We start from the raw sequence: 14,839 nt of genomic DNA, 5'->3' as shown, positions 1-14,839 counted from the left end.
GTTTCAGATCCATCATTTTACGCGTTGTCGTTCAGCTGAACATCTAAAACTATGAAATTCCCTCGAGCTTCACTTACTGTTCTATCACCTTCATATTTTATCCAGTCCCAACTCTTGTTCTCCTCAAATATTACATCCCTACTCACCAAAATCTTGTGTGCCTCTGGATCATAAAGGCCACATGCCTTTGTTTCCCGTTCTCTTCCAAGATACACTGTGGCTTTGCTTCTATCATCGAGTTTCCTGAGATGAACTCCTGGTTGTTTCATATGAGCAATACAACCGAAAATACGTATGTGTCCGATGTCTGGCTTAGATCCGGACCAAACCTCGTAAGGTGTCTTTCCAGATAAAGCTCTCGTGGGTAATCTGTTTAAAACATACACTGAGTGCCTTGCTGCTTCCCCCCATAATTCACCTGGTAATTGTTTTTCTTTCAGAAAACTCCTCGCCATAGCAACTATTGTACGGTTTCGCCTTTTGACAACTCCGTTTTGCTGTGGTGAATAAGGTGCCGTGTAATGCCTATCAATACCAACCTCATCACAACACTTCTCGAAGTTCTTTGACTTAAACTCAACTCCACGGTCAGTTCTCAAAACCTTGATTTAATTTCTTGTGCCCCTCTCAACAGCAATTTGAAATTTCTTAAAGGCCTGAAGTGCCTCATCCTTATTAGTGAGCATATAAATCCATATAACTCTACTATAATCATCAACTAACAGGAGAAAATACTTATTACCTCCCATTGTTGATGGTGTAATTGGCCCACAAATATCACCATGAATTAGCTCAAGCACTTGCTTTATTCAAAAATTCGACTGTTGATTAAACAGCTGTCTTGTTTGTTTTGACATTAAGCAACCAGTGCATACTTCTTTAGGTTGAACAATCTCTGGCAGTCCATACGCCATTCCGTGCTTTGACATGAGTGCCATCGCCTGATAATTTACTTGCCCATGACGTGAATGCCATAAATGAGATGTCTCCTCCACCTTAGACAATAAGCAGCTCACCCCACTGTTATTTATGAATGCCTTGTACAATCTATTTACAGATCCCAAAACCTTCATGAGAATCCTCTCCTTTTCATCATACACCCACAAATACTCGTCCTTTATGACAACACGGTTTCCACTTTCAGATAGCTGACAATTACTAATAATATTGTTACACAACGCTGGGATATAATACACCTCTCGAAATATTATTTCCTCACCTGTTTTGCAGACAAAGCTTACTGTTCCCTTTCCTCGTTCGACTGTCGAGCCATCTCCAAAACGAACTTGTCCCGTTATTGTGTCGTCCAACTCCTTAAATTTTGAGCGTTGCCCGCCACATGGTTACACGCCCCATTATCTAAGTACCACAAATCTGACTCGTGTTTTTGTTCTTGCACCTTGGTCATATTCGGAACGAATGCTCCTTCATTCAATAATAGATCTTCATTGTTCTTCTTGTCATACTCCAACAATAATAAGGCTGGTTTTTCATCTTAGGTTTGTGTCAAGTTTGCTTCAGCTTTCTGTTCTCGATCGCGTCATGGTTTCCTGCATTCATAAACGAAATGTCCATAACCTTCGCAATTGAAACATTTCACCTTAGAGCGATCATGCACACCTCTTACTACTCCTCGATTCTTCTGACCCTGAGAGTTCTCTGTTCCACCTTTCCCTGATTTTTTTATCCACTCCTCTCTTGTGAATAAAAGTTGTCCTTCTCCATTCTCCTTCCTTGACCACTCTTCCTCAGTTAGAAGTAACTGTCCTCCAGTGTTTTCGTTCTGTCCACAAATCCGTTCTTCGTGAGCCTTTAGAGATCCCACTGTATCCTCAATCGATATTTCATCAATCTTGCCAAACTGTTCGATGGCTGAAGTAATCAACAAAAATTTTGATGGCACCGACCTCAAGATCTTTTTCACCACATAGGATTCCTCAACTGGTTCTCCAAGAGTACGAATATTAGTCACCAGGGCATTTAGCTTCAAACAAAATTCATCTATTTGCTCTGTCTGTTTTATACTCATATTCTCGAATTCTTCCTTGAGTGTTTGTACTCTCACCGTTTTCACTCTATCTACACCGAGTCACATTGTTTTTATGGCTTCCCATGTATCTTTTGCATTTTTCTTCTCAGCTAAGGACAATAGAATATCATCAGGTATTGCTTGAAAGATGGCTGCCGTTGCTACCTTGTCGATCTTGTCATCCACGCCCCCTTCGGATCTATAGGCTCAACAACTGTCCAAATTCCATGTGCCTGCATATTGACCCTAATCTTCATGGCCCATACTGTGTAGTTACTCTTAGTTAGCATAGGATAACTTATTCCTGTTGGAAACGAAAAAATGGACCTCACAAATATTTATATTTTTGATAATAAACCAAACACACAATTGTATATATTAATAACAATAATAAGCTACAACTTTTTCACTCTTGACATAAACACAAGACTGCTGGCTATTTTTCTCAACAAAGAGCTTCAGCTTTGTTCTGTTTTCTCAACAACTATTCTGTGTTTTTTTTCTTTTCAGGTGTGTTTTTTTTACAAACAAATACTTAACCTATATTTATACTACTTGATGATACCGCGTGAAACTTAGCCGGCTGCATGCATGCTTTTTTTGATATTTACTGTCTAGTTAATACATGAGGACTTTAAGCTAACATTGTATTACTTCAAACCTAGATGAAGTCTTGTAATCTGCCAGCCTACCATGTTCTACGCCATCATATTTATTTAGCTACTGCGTGTACACTTCTAAGGGTGACACCTTTTCCATTTGTGCTTACACATATTTGACCATCAATCTTGCATACTGTAACATTTATTTTGCCCACCATTTATCATGGGTTTAGCTAGCTGCTGATATTGATGCTTGACTTCCTATCATGTTAGATATTTAAAATATTTATTCGAACCAGCTGTTGTGATATCTTCTAGAGAGAGTTTGACTTCTAACACTCCCCCTCAAACTCGACTTTCCATCCCGAGCTTTTCTTTTACTTTTGCAAACACGTCCGGCTTTAATGGCTTCGTAAAGATATCCGCTAAATTTTCTTCGGTCTTGCAGTGTACCAGTTCCACAATTTTATCATTTACTTGTTCGCGAAGAAAATGATATTTTATGTTGATGTGTTTGCTGCGACTGTGTGACACTGGATTTTTCGCGAGAGAAATAGCGGATTTATTATCCACATAAATTTGAACCGGACCTTCCTTCGCAATATTTAACTCGCCCAATATGTAGCCTAGCCACATAGCCTGACATGCGCATACTGCTGCTGCCATGTACTCCGCCTCACATGTTGAGAGGGCAACTGTCTGCTGCTTTTTTGATGACCACGAAAATATCGCTGAACCAATATGAAAAACATAGCCTGAAGTGCTTTTCCCGTCATCCAAGTCACCGCCATAGTCACTGTCTGAGTAGCCAACTAATTTTGAATTTTGAGAATGCGTGTAAAACAGACCTTGATCAAGTGTACCTTTTATGTACCTCAAAATCCTTTTAGCTGCCATGAAGTGATCTTGTTTCGGCTTTTCCATGTACCTACTGACCAATCCAACTGCATACATTATATCTGGACGAGTAAAAGTTAGGTACCTCAGACTTCCAACCAAACTTTTGAACAACGTCGGATTTACCGAATCCCTTGTTGAATCAACTCTGAGCTTTATGCTCGGTTCTGCTGGCGTGCTTACTGGCTTGCATTCCTCCATTTTGAACTTCTTTAAAATTTGCTCCGCATATTTTTTCTGAGACATAAAAATCCCATCTTTCTTTTGCTTCACCTCGACTCCAAGAAAGTATGACATTTGACCAATATCTGTCATCTCAAATTCGTTAGTCATAACTTTCTTAAAATCATCAAACATACCAGGGTTGTTTCCTGTAAAGATCATGTCATCCACGTACAAGCACACGATCATAATATCTCCCCCTGAATTTGTCTTTGTATAGAGGGCATGCTCGTATGGACTCTTCACGAAACCATTTTTCTGAAAATATTCATCAACCCTTGTATTTCATGCTCGCGGAGCTTGCTTCAAACCATATAATGCTTTTTTCAGCCGATAGACTTTATCTTCCTTGCCTTTATGAACATATCCGGGAGGCTGCTCAATATAGACTTCTTCTTCAAGATAACCATTCAGAAATGCCGACTTCACGTCCATCTGAAAAATCTTCAATTAATTTTGAGCGGCAATTGCTGTAAGAAGTCTGATGGTGTCAACTCGTGCAACTGGAGCAAACACCTCATCATAGTCAATGCCATATCGCTGCTTGTAGCCTTTAGCCACTAGCCTCGCCTTGTGCTTTTCCACTTCACCGTCCTGATTTGTCTTTGTCTTGAAGACCCACTTGACGCCAATTGCTTTATGTCCTTCTGGAAGATCTGTGAGCTCCCATGTATCATTTTTCTTGATTGTGCCAATTTCCTCATCCATGGCTTTGTTCCATTTGCTTTCTTCAGAAGCTTCCTCAAATGTAACTGGGTCACATTCAGCCATTAAGCAAAATAAGGAATAATCAAAGGTTGTTTGTACCGGACTTGTTGCTTCATAAATATTATCCAGACTCCGCATCTTTCTCGGTGCTCCCCCTGAACTGCTGCTTCCTCCCGTGGATGGTGTCGATCTAGGTGTTTGTTGATTTGGACTTGGTGGAGGAGTTTGATCATCATCTCCGTCATCTTCATTATTGAGGTTGTCACCGTCATCATCATCACCATTAAAGAATAAGCCGACAACTTTTCTTTCTTCCTCGCTCCATCTCCAGTAATCTGATTCATCGAACTCAACATCTCGAGAAATGATTAATTTCTTCATTAGGGGATTGTAGAGTCTGTATGCCTTGCTTCTTTTGTCATATCCGGTAAAGATGCATTTCTCGCCTTTATCATCCAACTTCTTTCTTTTCTGATCAGGAACATGGGCATATGCAATACATCCAAAAATTCTGAGATGTCCAACTGATGGTTTGCTACCACTCCATGCTTCATTCGGAGTTTTGTTTCTGACACTTTTTGTTGGACAACGATTCAACAAATAAACTGCACACTGAACGGCTTCCGCCCAGAAAGTTCTTGGCATGTGCTTTGCTTTCACCATGCTCCTTGCCATGTCAAGAATAGTGCGATTCTTTCTTTCTGCAACGCCATTTTGTTGAGGAGTATAGGCCGTTGTTAACTGATGATTGATTCCATGTGCTCTACAAAAGCTTCTGAACAGATTAGAAGTATGCTCGCCTCCTCTATCTGATCTGAGTACCTTCAAATAATGACCACTTTGCTTTTCTGCCAGTGCTTTGAACTCCTTGAATTTATCAAGAGCTTCTGACTTTTCTTTGATGATATACACCCAACTTTTCCTGCTAAAATCATCGATAAATGTTAGGTAATATCTATTACCTCCAAGTGATGAGATATCAAATGGACCAGCAATATCTGTGTGAACAATCTCCAATGGCCTCCTGGCTCTCCATGATTTTCCAACAGGAAAACTTTGTCGATGTTGTTTTCCCTTTACACATGCTTCACACAAATTTTCTGGTTCATTGATTTCTGACAAACCGTCCACCATTTTTGTTTTTGACAATAATTTCAGGCCAGAAAATCCAAGATGACCATATCTCAAATGCCACAACCACGAGTCATTTTTAATGACCGACTTTAAGCACTTCTGCATATTCGTTTGCATATCAAGCGTAAACAATCGATTCTTTGACATCTCCACATTTGCAATCAATTCCTCAACTTGATTTCTGATGATGAGGGAATTGTCCTGCATCTGTATATTATATCCTTTCTCCACAAGTTGGCCAAGACTGATAATATTATATTTCAATGCAGGAATATAATAAACATCATTTATATATTTCTTTTCACCTTTCTTTGACATGATCGTGACAGTACCTTTTCCTTTCACCGGAATCTTTGACGAGTCACCAAAAGTAACTTCTCCGCTGATGGTGTCGTCAATCTCCGTGAATAATTCCTTGTGACCAGTCATGTGATTACTGGCCCCTGAGTCAAGATATCAAACATTCTTCTTGCTTTCCTCGTCTCCTTTGTTAGTGAGGAACATAGCAGTGCCAACATCTTTGTCTTCTTTTGCTGCTGCAAAATGGCTTCTTTCTTCCACCTTTGGTGCTCTACACTCATAACTGAAATGACCATATTTATTACAGTTATAGCACTGATATTGAGACTTATCACCTCGTTGTTGATATCCGCCTCGTCCTTGGCCTCTAAAATTTTGACTACGACCAGATGGATGATATCCTTCAGATGTCTGACCTCTATTGAAAGACTGCCTTCCTCGTCCTCGTCCACCACGGTAGCCACCTCTAAAGCCACCTCTGCCACGTGCATAACTGCTACTGCCAGAACTGTCACCAATGGACACCTTACTTTGCAACGCCTTTTCCAAATGGCTTACATCATCATACTGGTTCATTCGCTGCTCGTGGGCTTGAAGAGAACCTACGAGCTCATCAATAGAAATCGTGGACAAGTCTTTTGATTCTTCGATAGAAGTAACAACATAATCAAATTTTCTTGTTAATGAACGGAGCAACTTTTCTATGACCCGAACATCGTCGAGACTTTCACCATTTCTTTTCATCTCATTTGTCACCGTTTTTAAACGCGTAACAAATTCACCAATATTTTCAGAACTCTTCATCTTCAAATTTTCGAACTCCCCACGTAGTACTTGGAGACGAACCTTTTTGACTTTCTCGATACCCTGGAATGATTTCTGCAGAATCTCCCACGCGTCTTTCGCCGTTTTTGTATTTGAAATTTTTTCAAAGGTTGATTCGTCAACTCCTTGAATAATTGTATATAACGCCTTTTTATCTTTTTTCCGGGTGTCTTTCAAAATCATCTTCTCAGCATTTGACAGGGCTGCTTCAGCGGCTGCATCTGTGGGCTCGTCATACCCGCTTTCGACAATATCCCAATTATCGTAGGAACCGAGTAATACCTTCATTTGAATACTCCAGTTCCCGTAATTTGTGGACGTCAATTTTGGAATGTTGGGTTGCACCATATTTGCCATTTTTCACGAACGTAACCTTGGCTTGGATACCACTTGTTGGAAACGAAAAAATGGACCTCACAAATATTTATATTTATGATAATAAACCAAACACACAATTGTATATATTAATAACAATAATAAGCTACAACTTTTTCACTCTTGACATAAACACAAGGCTGCTGGCTATTTTTCTCAACAAAGAGCTTCAGCTTTGTTCTGTTTTCTCAACAACTATTCTGTGTTTTTTTTCTTTTCAGGTGTGTTTTTTTTACAAACAAATACTTAACCTATATTTATACTACTTGATGATACCGCGTGAAACTTAGCCAGCTGCATGCATGCTTTCTTTGACATTTACTGTCTAGTTAATACATGAGGACTTTAAGCTAACATTGTATTACTTCAAACCTAGATGAAGTCTTGTAATCTGCCAGCCTACCATGTTCTACGCCATCATATTTATTTAGCTACTGCGTGTACACTTCTAAGGGTGACACCTTTTCCATTTGTGCTTACACATATTTGACCATCAATCTTGCATACTGTAACATTTATTTTGCCCACCATTTATCATGGGTTTAGCTAGCTGCTGATATTGATGCTTGACTTCCTATCATGTTAGATATTTAAAATATTTATTCGAACCAGCTGTTGTGATATCTTCTAGAGAGAGTTTGACTTCTAACAATTCCAACATAACCTTCTTTGCTTTTGAACACGTCCATCACATCGGTCTTCGATATGTACTTGGGCATTCACCAAACGTCGCTCTGATACCAAATATAGATTAAAACACTGAGATTTCACACTAATACACACAGTATTATATGACACACGCGAGAGAGAGTTATACTAAAATGTGGAAACTCCTTAATTGAATAAAACTGATTACAGACTCTTTTAATACAAGGAAATGCAGCTAACTGAAACCAAGATAATGGATCCTAAAAACACTCCGTAACTCTTAAACTCAACAACTGCTGAGACTTATTCAAACTGGTACAACGTGCAAAATACTAACGGTATACTTATTCCTAATATCCTAACATGTTTAGATCATGCCAACAAAAATAAAGCCCAATTCTCACTCAAATTGCTAGTCTATTATCTGTTTTGGGTGGTCCACAACTTGAATCCAAATCAATTAATATTTCATGTCACTGTCACTTCCTGGATACTATATGTGTGACTGGTTACATTTTTTTCCAAGACAACAAAAGCAGTACGCATATTTTAGAGGTTCTAAAAATGTACTATACTATATAAGTTAATTTTTACTTGTTGATATAAATTAAAAATTGACAAACATATATATAAAATAATACTCTTCAGTTATTCCACTCTCTATTATCAGAGTTCTCATGAGTAGTCATAAATATTATGGATAGTACGAGAATTTGATTTTGTGTGCATTGTCTGTCCTTTTCTTAAAAACACGTAAACTTGAGACAACTAGGTTAAGTATTCCAATATCCCTCATATGAGACTTTAGGTTAATTCAACTGTTACAAATAATCATACTTAACATGCAGGCGCTCGTGAAGAAAGAAAACGCAACTGCCTCAAGTTCATTGGTATACGCCCAAATCAAAACACAGGTGGTGGATGTAATACCCCGACTTTTCAGAAAAATAGTTATATTTAAATATTCAGCTAAAACTCCAAATTAATTCCATAATAAGAATAAGTTTCTAGTTTTTCATAAAATTCTAAAATTCGAGACAGAAATAAAATCATCCACGCTGAAAATAAAGCAAATCCTGGGAGACGCAGCTCCAATACAAACATAATCACTAAAATATTATTCCAGAGCAAGCTCAAATCAAGTCTACCTTTAAGATGTCCCAAAAGCTAAACACCTGAAAATTTGTGAGTAATGAGACAAGAGCCCAGCAAGAAAATAATTTTACACTAGTGGACAAGTATCATAATTTTATAAAACAAAAATCATTTTCCGAAATCCATATGACATAAGATATAAAATTCCACAGCTCGCTAGGACCACAAATACCTGGTGACACATTATCAAAAGTTCATAATTTCTGTCAATTATGCGCCCCTTACTAAGGTATCATAGAGTGTGCGCTCCCGAAGGCATCATAAGTAGCACTCCCTAGTAAGGTATCAAAGGCTAGTTCCGCAACTATACGCAATTACTAAATGGTTCAAAAGTCAGAGCTCACTGGGAATTCTTATTTCTAAAAAAGGGTATTTGATCCATAAATTTTAAAACAAAAGCAGTGCAAAAATATTTAAAAAATTTTAAAATAAAATAAAGTGTGAAGAGTTAACTTACCTTACTGGGCTAATGATGGTCCAAAATATTTCCAAGTAATTCGTATATTTAAGTGAACCAACCAAAGATAATTACTAACCTAATTTATACAAGTAGAGCAAACACCTTAAATCCAATCTGAAAATATCATAATTATGTAGCCTAACATGCTTACAAAAGAACAAAGTAATTGGTTGACAACAAAATAAAACAAAATAATAGGCTGGCAACATAAAATTATAAACAAAACAAACTTTAAGATTTTAAAACATAATTTAGATAGTGTAAAATAATAAATAAGTAATAATAGTTTTTCATTCATCAAATCAAATAAAATATTTACTAACTCTACCATATTATATAAATTAAGTCAAATACATTAATAACACGTAATTAATGTATACATAATGATGAAAATAAATATACACACATTACCAGGCACATTAAACTTACAAGATGTATAAAACTTTGAAAAATAAATAATAAAAATATGTGTAAATTTTACATTAACTAATATAAAATTAATAAACACATTATTAAAGTCTAGACATAATATATTTAGTATAATAACATGTTAAAACAATACCAATTCATTTTATTTTACCACTCCCTAATAAATTATATATGACTACCCAAATCAATTAATATATAATAATAGCAATAATGATAACAATACATAATAATAATATTAATAAAATATGCAGGTGAGTGAACATATTATATACCATAATATTACAATAAAACATATCCATGCACACGAGTATATAATTATATCTAACGACAACATAAATTATTAACCTGATACTTTGCAGACACCTACATAATTTAATAAAATCATAAGAAACCTACCATAAATCATCTTATCTAAAATAAATTGCTAATTTAAAAATATGGTACTTAAATATTTAACAAATTACATACCAAGTACATATGAACTAATTAACAAATATCAATATCTAATAGCATGTATAAATCACGTATTATTAAATCAACAAGTATGCAAGCATTTGAAGGAACTTGACATCAATGTAAATTAAATGTATTAAAATGAGTATAAAAAACTGAGAAAACACATTTTAAAAGAAAGGTAGAAGAAAACAGAGAGAATGAGGAGTACCTAATAAAGAAGATGATGTGCAAGAAATAAACTAGCTGAGACACGTATTTTTATTTACAAATTTGACGTAGTGCGCTCCTATTATGACGGTTACCCACTATTTTCTTAAATGACCCATATCTTATCTCTGAATAACATGTTGTTATTTTTTTGACCAAGTAAAAATAGACATGTAAGCATATAAAATAATATATAATTGTTTTAAAGATATTTTGAAATATAAAGAAATGTATTATTCAAATATATATATATTTTTAAGATATTGCATATGTATGTATATGGATCCACTCAATTTAATAAATACTTATTTTTACAACTACAATTAACTTAATTCATATATATATTTACAAAGAAAAATACTGGTTATTACATTCTACCCACCTTAAAAAAAATTTGGTCCCCAAATTTAAACATACATAAAAATATATAAATTCCAAAAGTCACATAACATATCCATTTATGAACCAAACAGAATAGAAATAATTATGTACCTTAATTTGTGTTTGGCTCTGTAGGAAGCTTAAATACGCGTCCATAGTTTGGTCCAAGCGCGGCTAGAGTGCCAATATTTCTATTGCCCTTGCCCTTTGAAGTATCGCGTTTTGGACACTTTGTAATCTTGTGCCCAGACTCCCCATAACTAAAGCAGGCTCCAGTGTTCCAACGATAATCCTTATCCAAGTGATTCCTTCCACATCTAGAACAAGAAAGCTTAGCTCCTGAATCACGTCGATTAAAATTTCCTCGATTATTGAACTTCCTCGATGATCCATTCTCGTTAAATCCACTTGTATGCTCAGCTCTCTTCTTAGACTCAAAATCTTTCATTCCTTCCTCTACCATCAATCCTCTCTCCAGTACTAAAGTTTTGTTCAACACCATCTTGTAACTACTTAGTTCAAATGCTGACACATGCCTCCTTATCTCACTTCGTAGCCCCTCTTCAAACCTACTTGCCCTACTAACCTCGTCTGCAACCAAAGATGGTGTATACTTGGCTAAACGGGCAAATTCAGCTTCATATTCTGAGACAGTTTGCTTTTCTCCTTGCTCCAACCTTATAAAATCACGCTCCAACTTAACCCGAATCGTTCTAGGAAAATACTTGTCCTGAAATGACTCTTTAAAAGTTTCCCAAGTGTATGCTTGGGCCGCTCCATCCTCGTTATCTTCAACACGCCTTTTCTCCATAATCCACCAATCATAGGCACTCCCTTGGAGTTGGTAGCTTGCCAAACTGACTTTCTGTTCGTCTGTACTCCCTAACAAATCAAAATCTTCTCCATCTCTTGCAGCCACTTATCCACTTCCGAAGGATTTGTGGATCCTTCAAAAATGGGTGGACTTAACTTCTTAAATTCGGATATCAAGCTCCTAGGTCCACCTTGCTGGTTCCCCACCAACGTTGCCAATGTTTCAGCCAATTGAGTCATCACGTTGTTAGTATTCTGACGAGGCATGGTTCCTACATAATTCATTTAAAACTCAATCCCGATATTAATAACAATATACAAAATATTTATGACAAAGTAAAATCAATACTCGAAACTTTATTTACAAATCTCTTAAAATAATACAAGTAATCAAAACAAATGCATATATGAAATGAACTACAATCTAATGATAAGCTCAATCTTTCTTAAATAAGCGCTCAATTTGTCGATTCGTGATTTCTATTTGGAGTCGTATGTCCGATATGAAGTTATTAATCTCCTTAAAACATGTTTCAGTACACCATTTTTCTAAAGTTTTTGGATCATAAGAGTTAGTGAATTGGACAATCTCATCTAATTTCTTTTTATAGGTCTGTTGTGAAATTCTTGACTTATTCCTTTTATCCTTCAATTCCTCCGCTAAAATATCTATTTCTATTTTCAAATTTCCACTTTCAATAGTCAACTCATCAATCTGCTCCTCCAGCCAAACAATAGTATCACTATCCATATCTGTCAACTCCCCAAGAATTCCTCCTCTCGGTACTACCAGTCCAGTAACAGAGTCACAATCATCATAATCAGGAATTGGTGCTGAATCCCCCATATCCATAGTAGTAGGGGCCGTTACCTCCTGCTCTTGTTCATTAATAATTTATGTTGTCGTTAGATATAATTATATACTCGTGTGCATGGATATATTTTATTGTAATATTATGGTATATAATATGTTCACTAACCTGCATATTTTATTAAAATCATAAGAAACCTACCATAAATCATCTTATCTAAAATAAATTGCTAATTTAAAAACATGGTACTTAAATATTTAACAAATTACATACCAAGTACATATGAACTAATTAACAAATATCAATATCTAATAGCATGTATAAATCACGTATTATTAAATCAACAAGTATGCAAGCATTTGAAGGAACTTGACATCAATGTAAATTAAATGTATTAAAGTGAGTATAAAAAACTGAGAAAACATATTTTAAAAGAAAGGTAGAAGAAAACAGAGAGAATGAGGAGTACCTAATAAAGAAGATGATGTGCAAGAAATAAACTAGCTGAGACACGTATTTTTATTTACAAATTTGACGTAGTGCCCTCCTATTATGACGGTTACCCACTATTTTCTTAAATGACCCATATCTTATCTCTGAATAACATGTTGTTGTTTTTTTGACCAAGTAAAAATAGACATGTAAGCATATAAAATAATATATAATTGTTTTAAAGATATTTTGAAATATAAAGAAATGTATTATTCAAATATATATATTTTTTAAGATATTGCATATGTATGTATATGGATCCACTCAATTTAATAAATATTTATTTTTACAACTACAATTAACTTAATTCATATATATATTTACAAAGAAAAATACTGGTTATTACAGTGGAGCTGTATAATTCAGCCTAAATTGCTATATAATTTCTATTCAGAGTTAAATAAAAAATCATTTTATAACCATAAGATTATAATCACTTAGGAATAAAATCTAGAAAATGTAAGAGCAACACAAAAACAAGAACCTGGTTGCATATCTCACATATAATATTGCCCTTCACTCTACACCAAAAGTAATATAATTTTATAACACACCACATAACATAACAGAAGTAAAATAAATCAAACTCTATGATGGTAACATTACCTAATGGAAATTGGTATAAATAAAAGTTCACATAATGTAAAATCTGATACAAAAACTTATTATAATACAAAAGTTCAAATCTGATTCATACACAACCAAAACAAAATACTCATTCAGAAAAAGATAAGAAAATGTAAAGCCTTTAGGTGAATTAATAATCATCACGAGTTGAAAAACATAGACAAACACGTAATACTTAGGTCTAGGAAAAGACGATTAACATATATAATAATTATTCAAATAGTATAACAAATTTTACAATCTAATAAAATTAAACCCCAATTATCACAATCAAAACAAAACCCCCCAAATTTTATTATTTATCAATAAATCCAAAATTAGGGTTTCAATTTGAAACCCCAATTTAAAAATTAGGGTTTAAAGTTTACCCACATTCAAGTTTAGACCTCCGAGTTAGCTTTAACCTCCAACTTGAGCTTTATATTTTGATTTGAGCTTTAAACTCCAACTTAAACAAAATAATCTGACAAGCTTTTCAAAGAGAGAGAAAGAGAACGATCAAGCAAAGAGAGAGAGATATGAGCACGGTTGAGATTGGTTGTTCTTCAGTCGAGTAAAGAGAAAGACGAGAGAGTTTTTGATATATTTAATTTTATATTTTATGTTTGAAGATATGTTGTATATACATGTATTTTAATTTTTGATTGTAAAGTCCAAAAGAGGGGAGGGAAGATTCTAGGCTTGAAATTTTTCTAAGGCAAAAAATGGGGAAAATTTTAGAGAGGGAATAAATTATTTGGCTAAGGAGGGGAACGAGAGGAGGCACGCTAGATCATATTTTTAAAATAGATTTGTATCATCGGTTGGGTTGAAAAAACTGATGTCTATTTTATACAAAGATATCAGTTGGATAAAATCGATGTAAACAATACTTTTTTACATCGGTGCCAATATCAACCGATGTCTAAGAGGCGATATCTATTCAACTTTTTCTAGTAGTGATAATCAATCTATTAATCATAGAGTAACAAGTTATATATGTCAAATGCATTAAGAAGATTAGATACTTGTAAAATTTAACAATAAGAAGGAAACATGACAAAATTGACTTCATAAAATGAATGGTTTTATGAAGAATGTGGTCAGTTATGTTGTTTAACGGTCGATTTTCTGGGTAATTTTCAGGCTATATTTTCTAAAAAGATTGGGGTTTTTATGAATATGTCCCATTTAAAAAACTCAATTATAAATATATCCCATTTATAATACTATTGGTAAATATGTCCCATTTTCAATTTTGTTGACTATTTTAAGTTAATCAAAATAA

The sequence above is a fragment of the Apium graveolens genome, chromosome 8 (genome assembly GCF_009905375.1).
Source record: "Apium graveolens cultivar Ventura chromosome 8, ASM990537v1, whole genome shotgun sequence".
NCBI lineage: Eukaryota > Viridiplantae > Streptophyta > Magnoliopsida > Apiales > Apiaceae > Apium > Apium graveolens.
The sequence above is the reverse complement of the archived record's forward strand: the minus strand, read 5'-3'. Positions refer to the sequence as shown.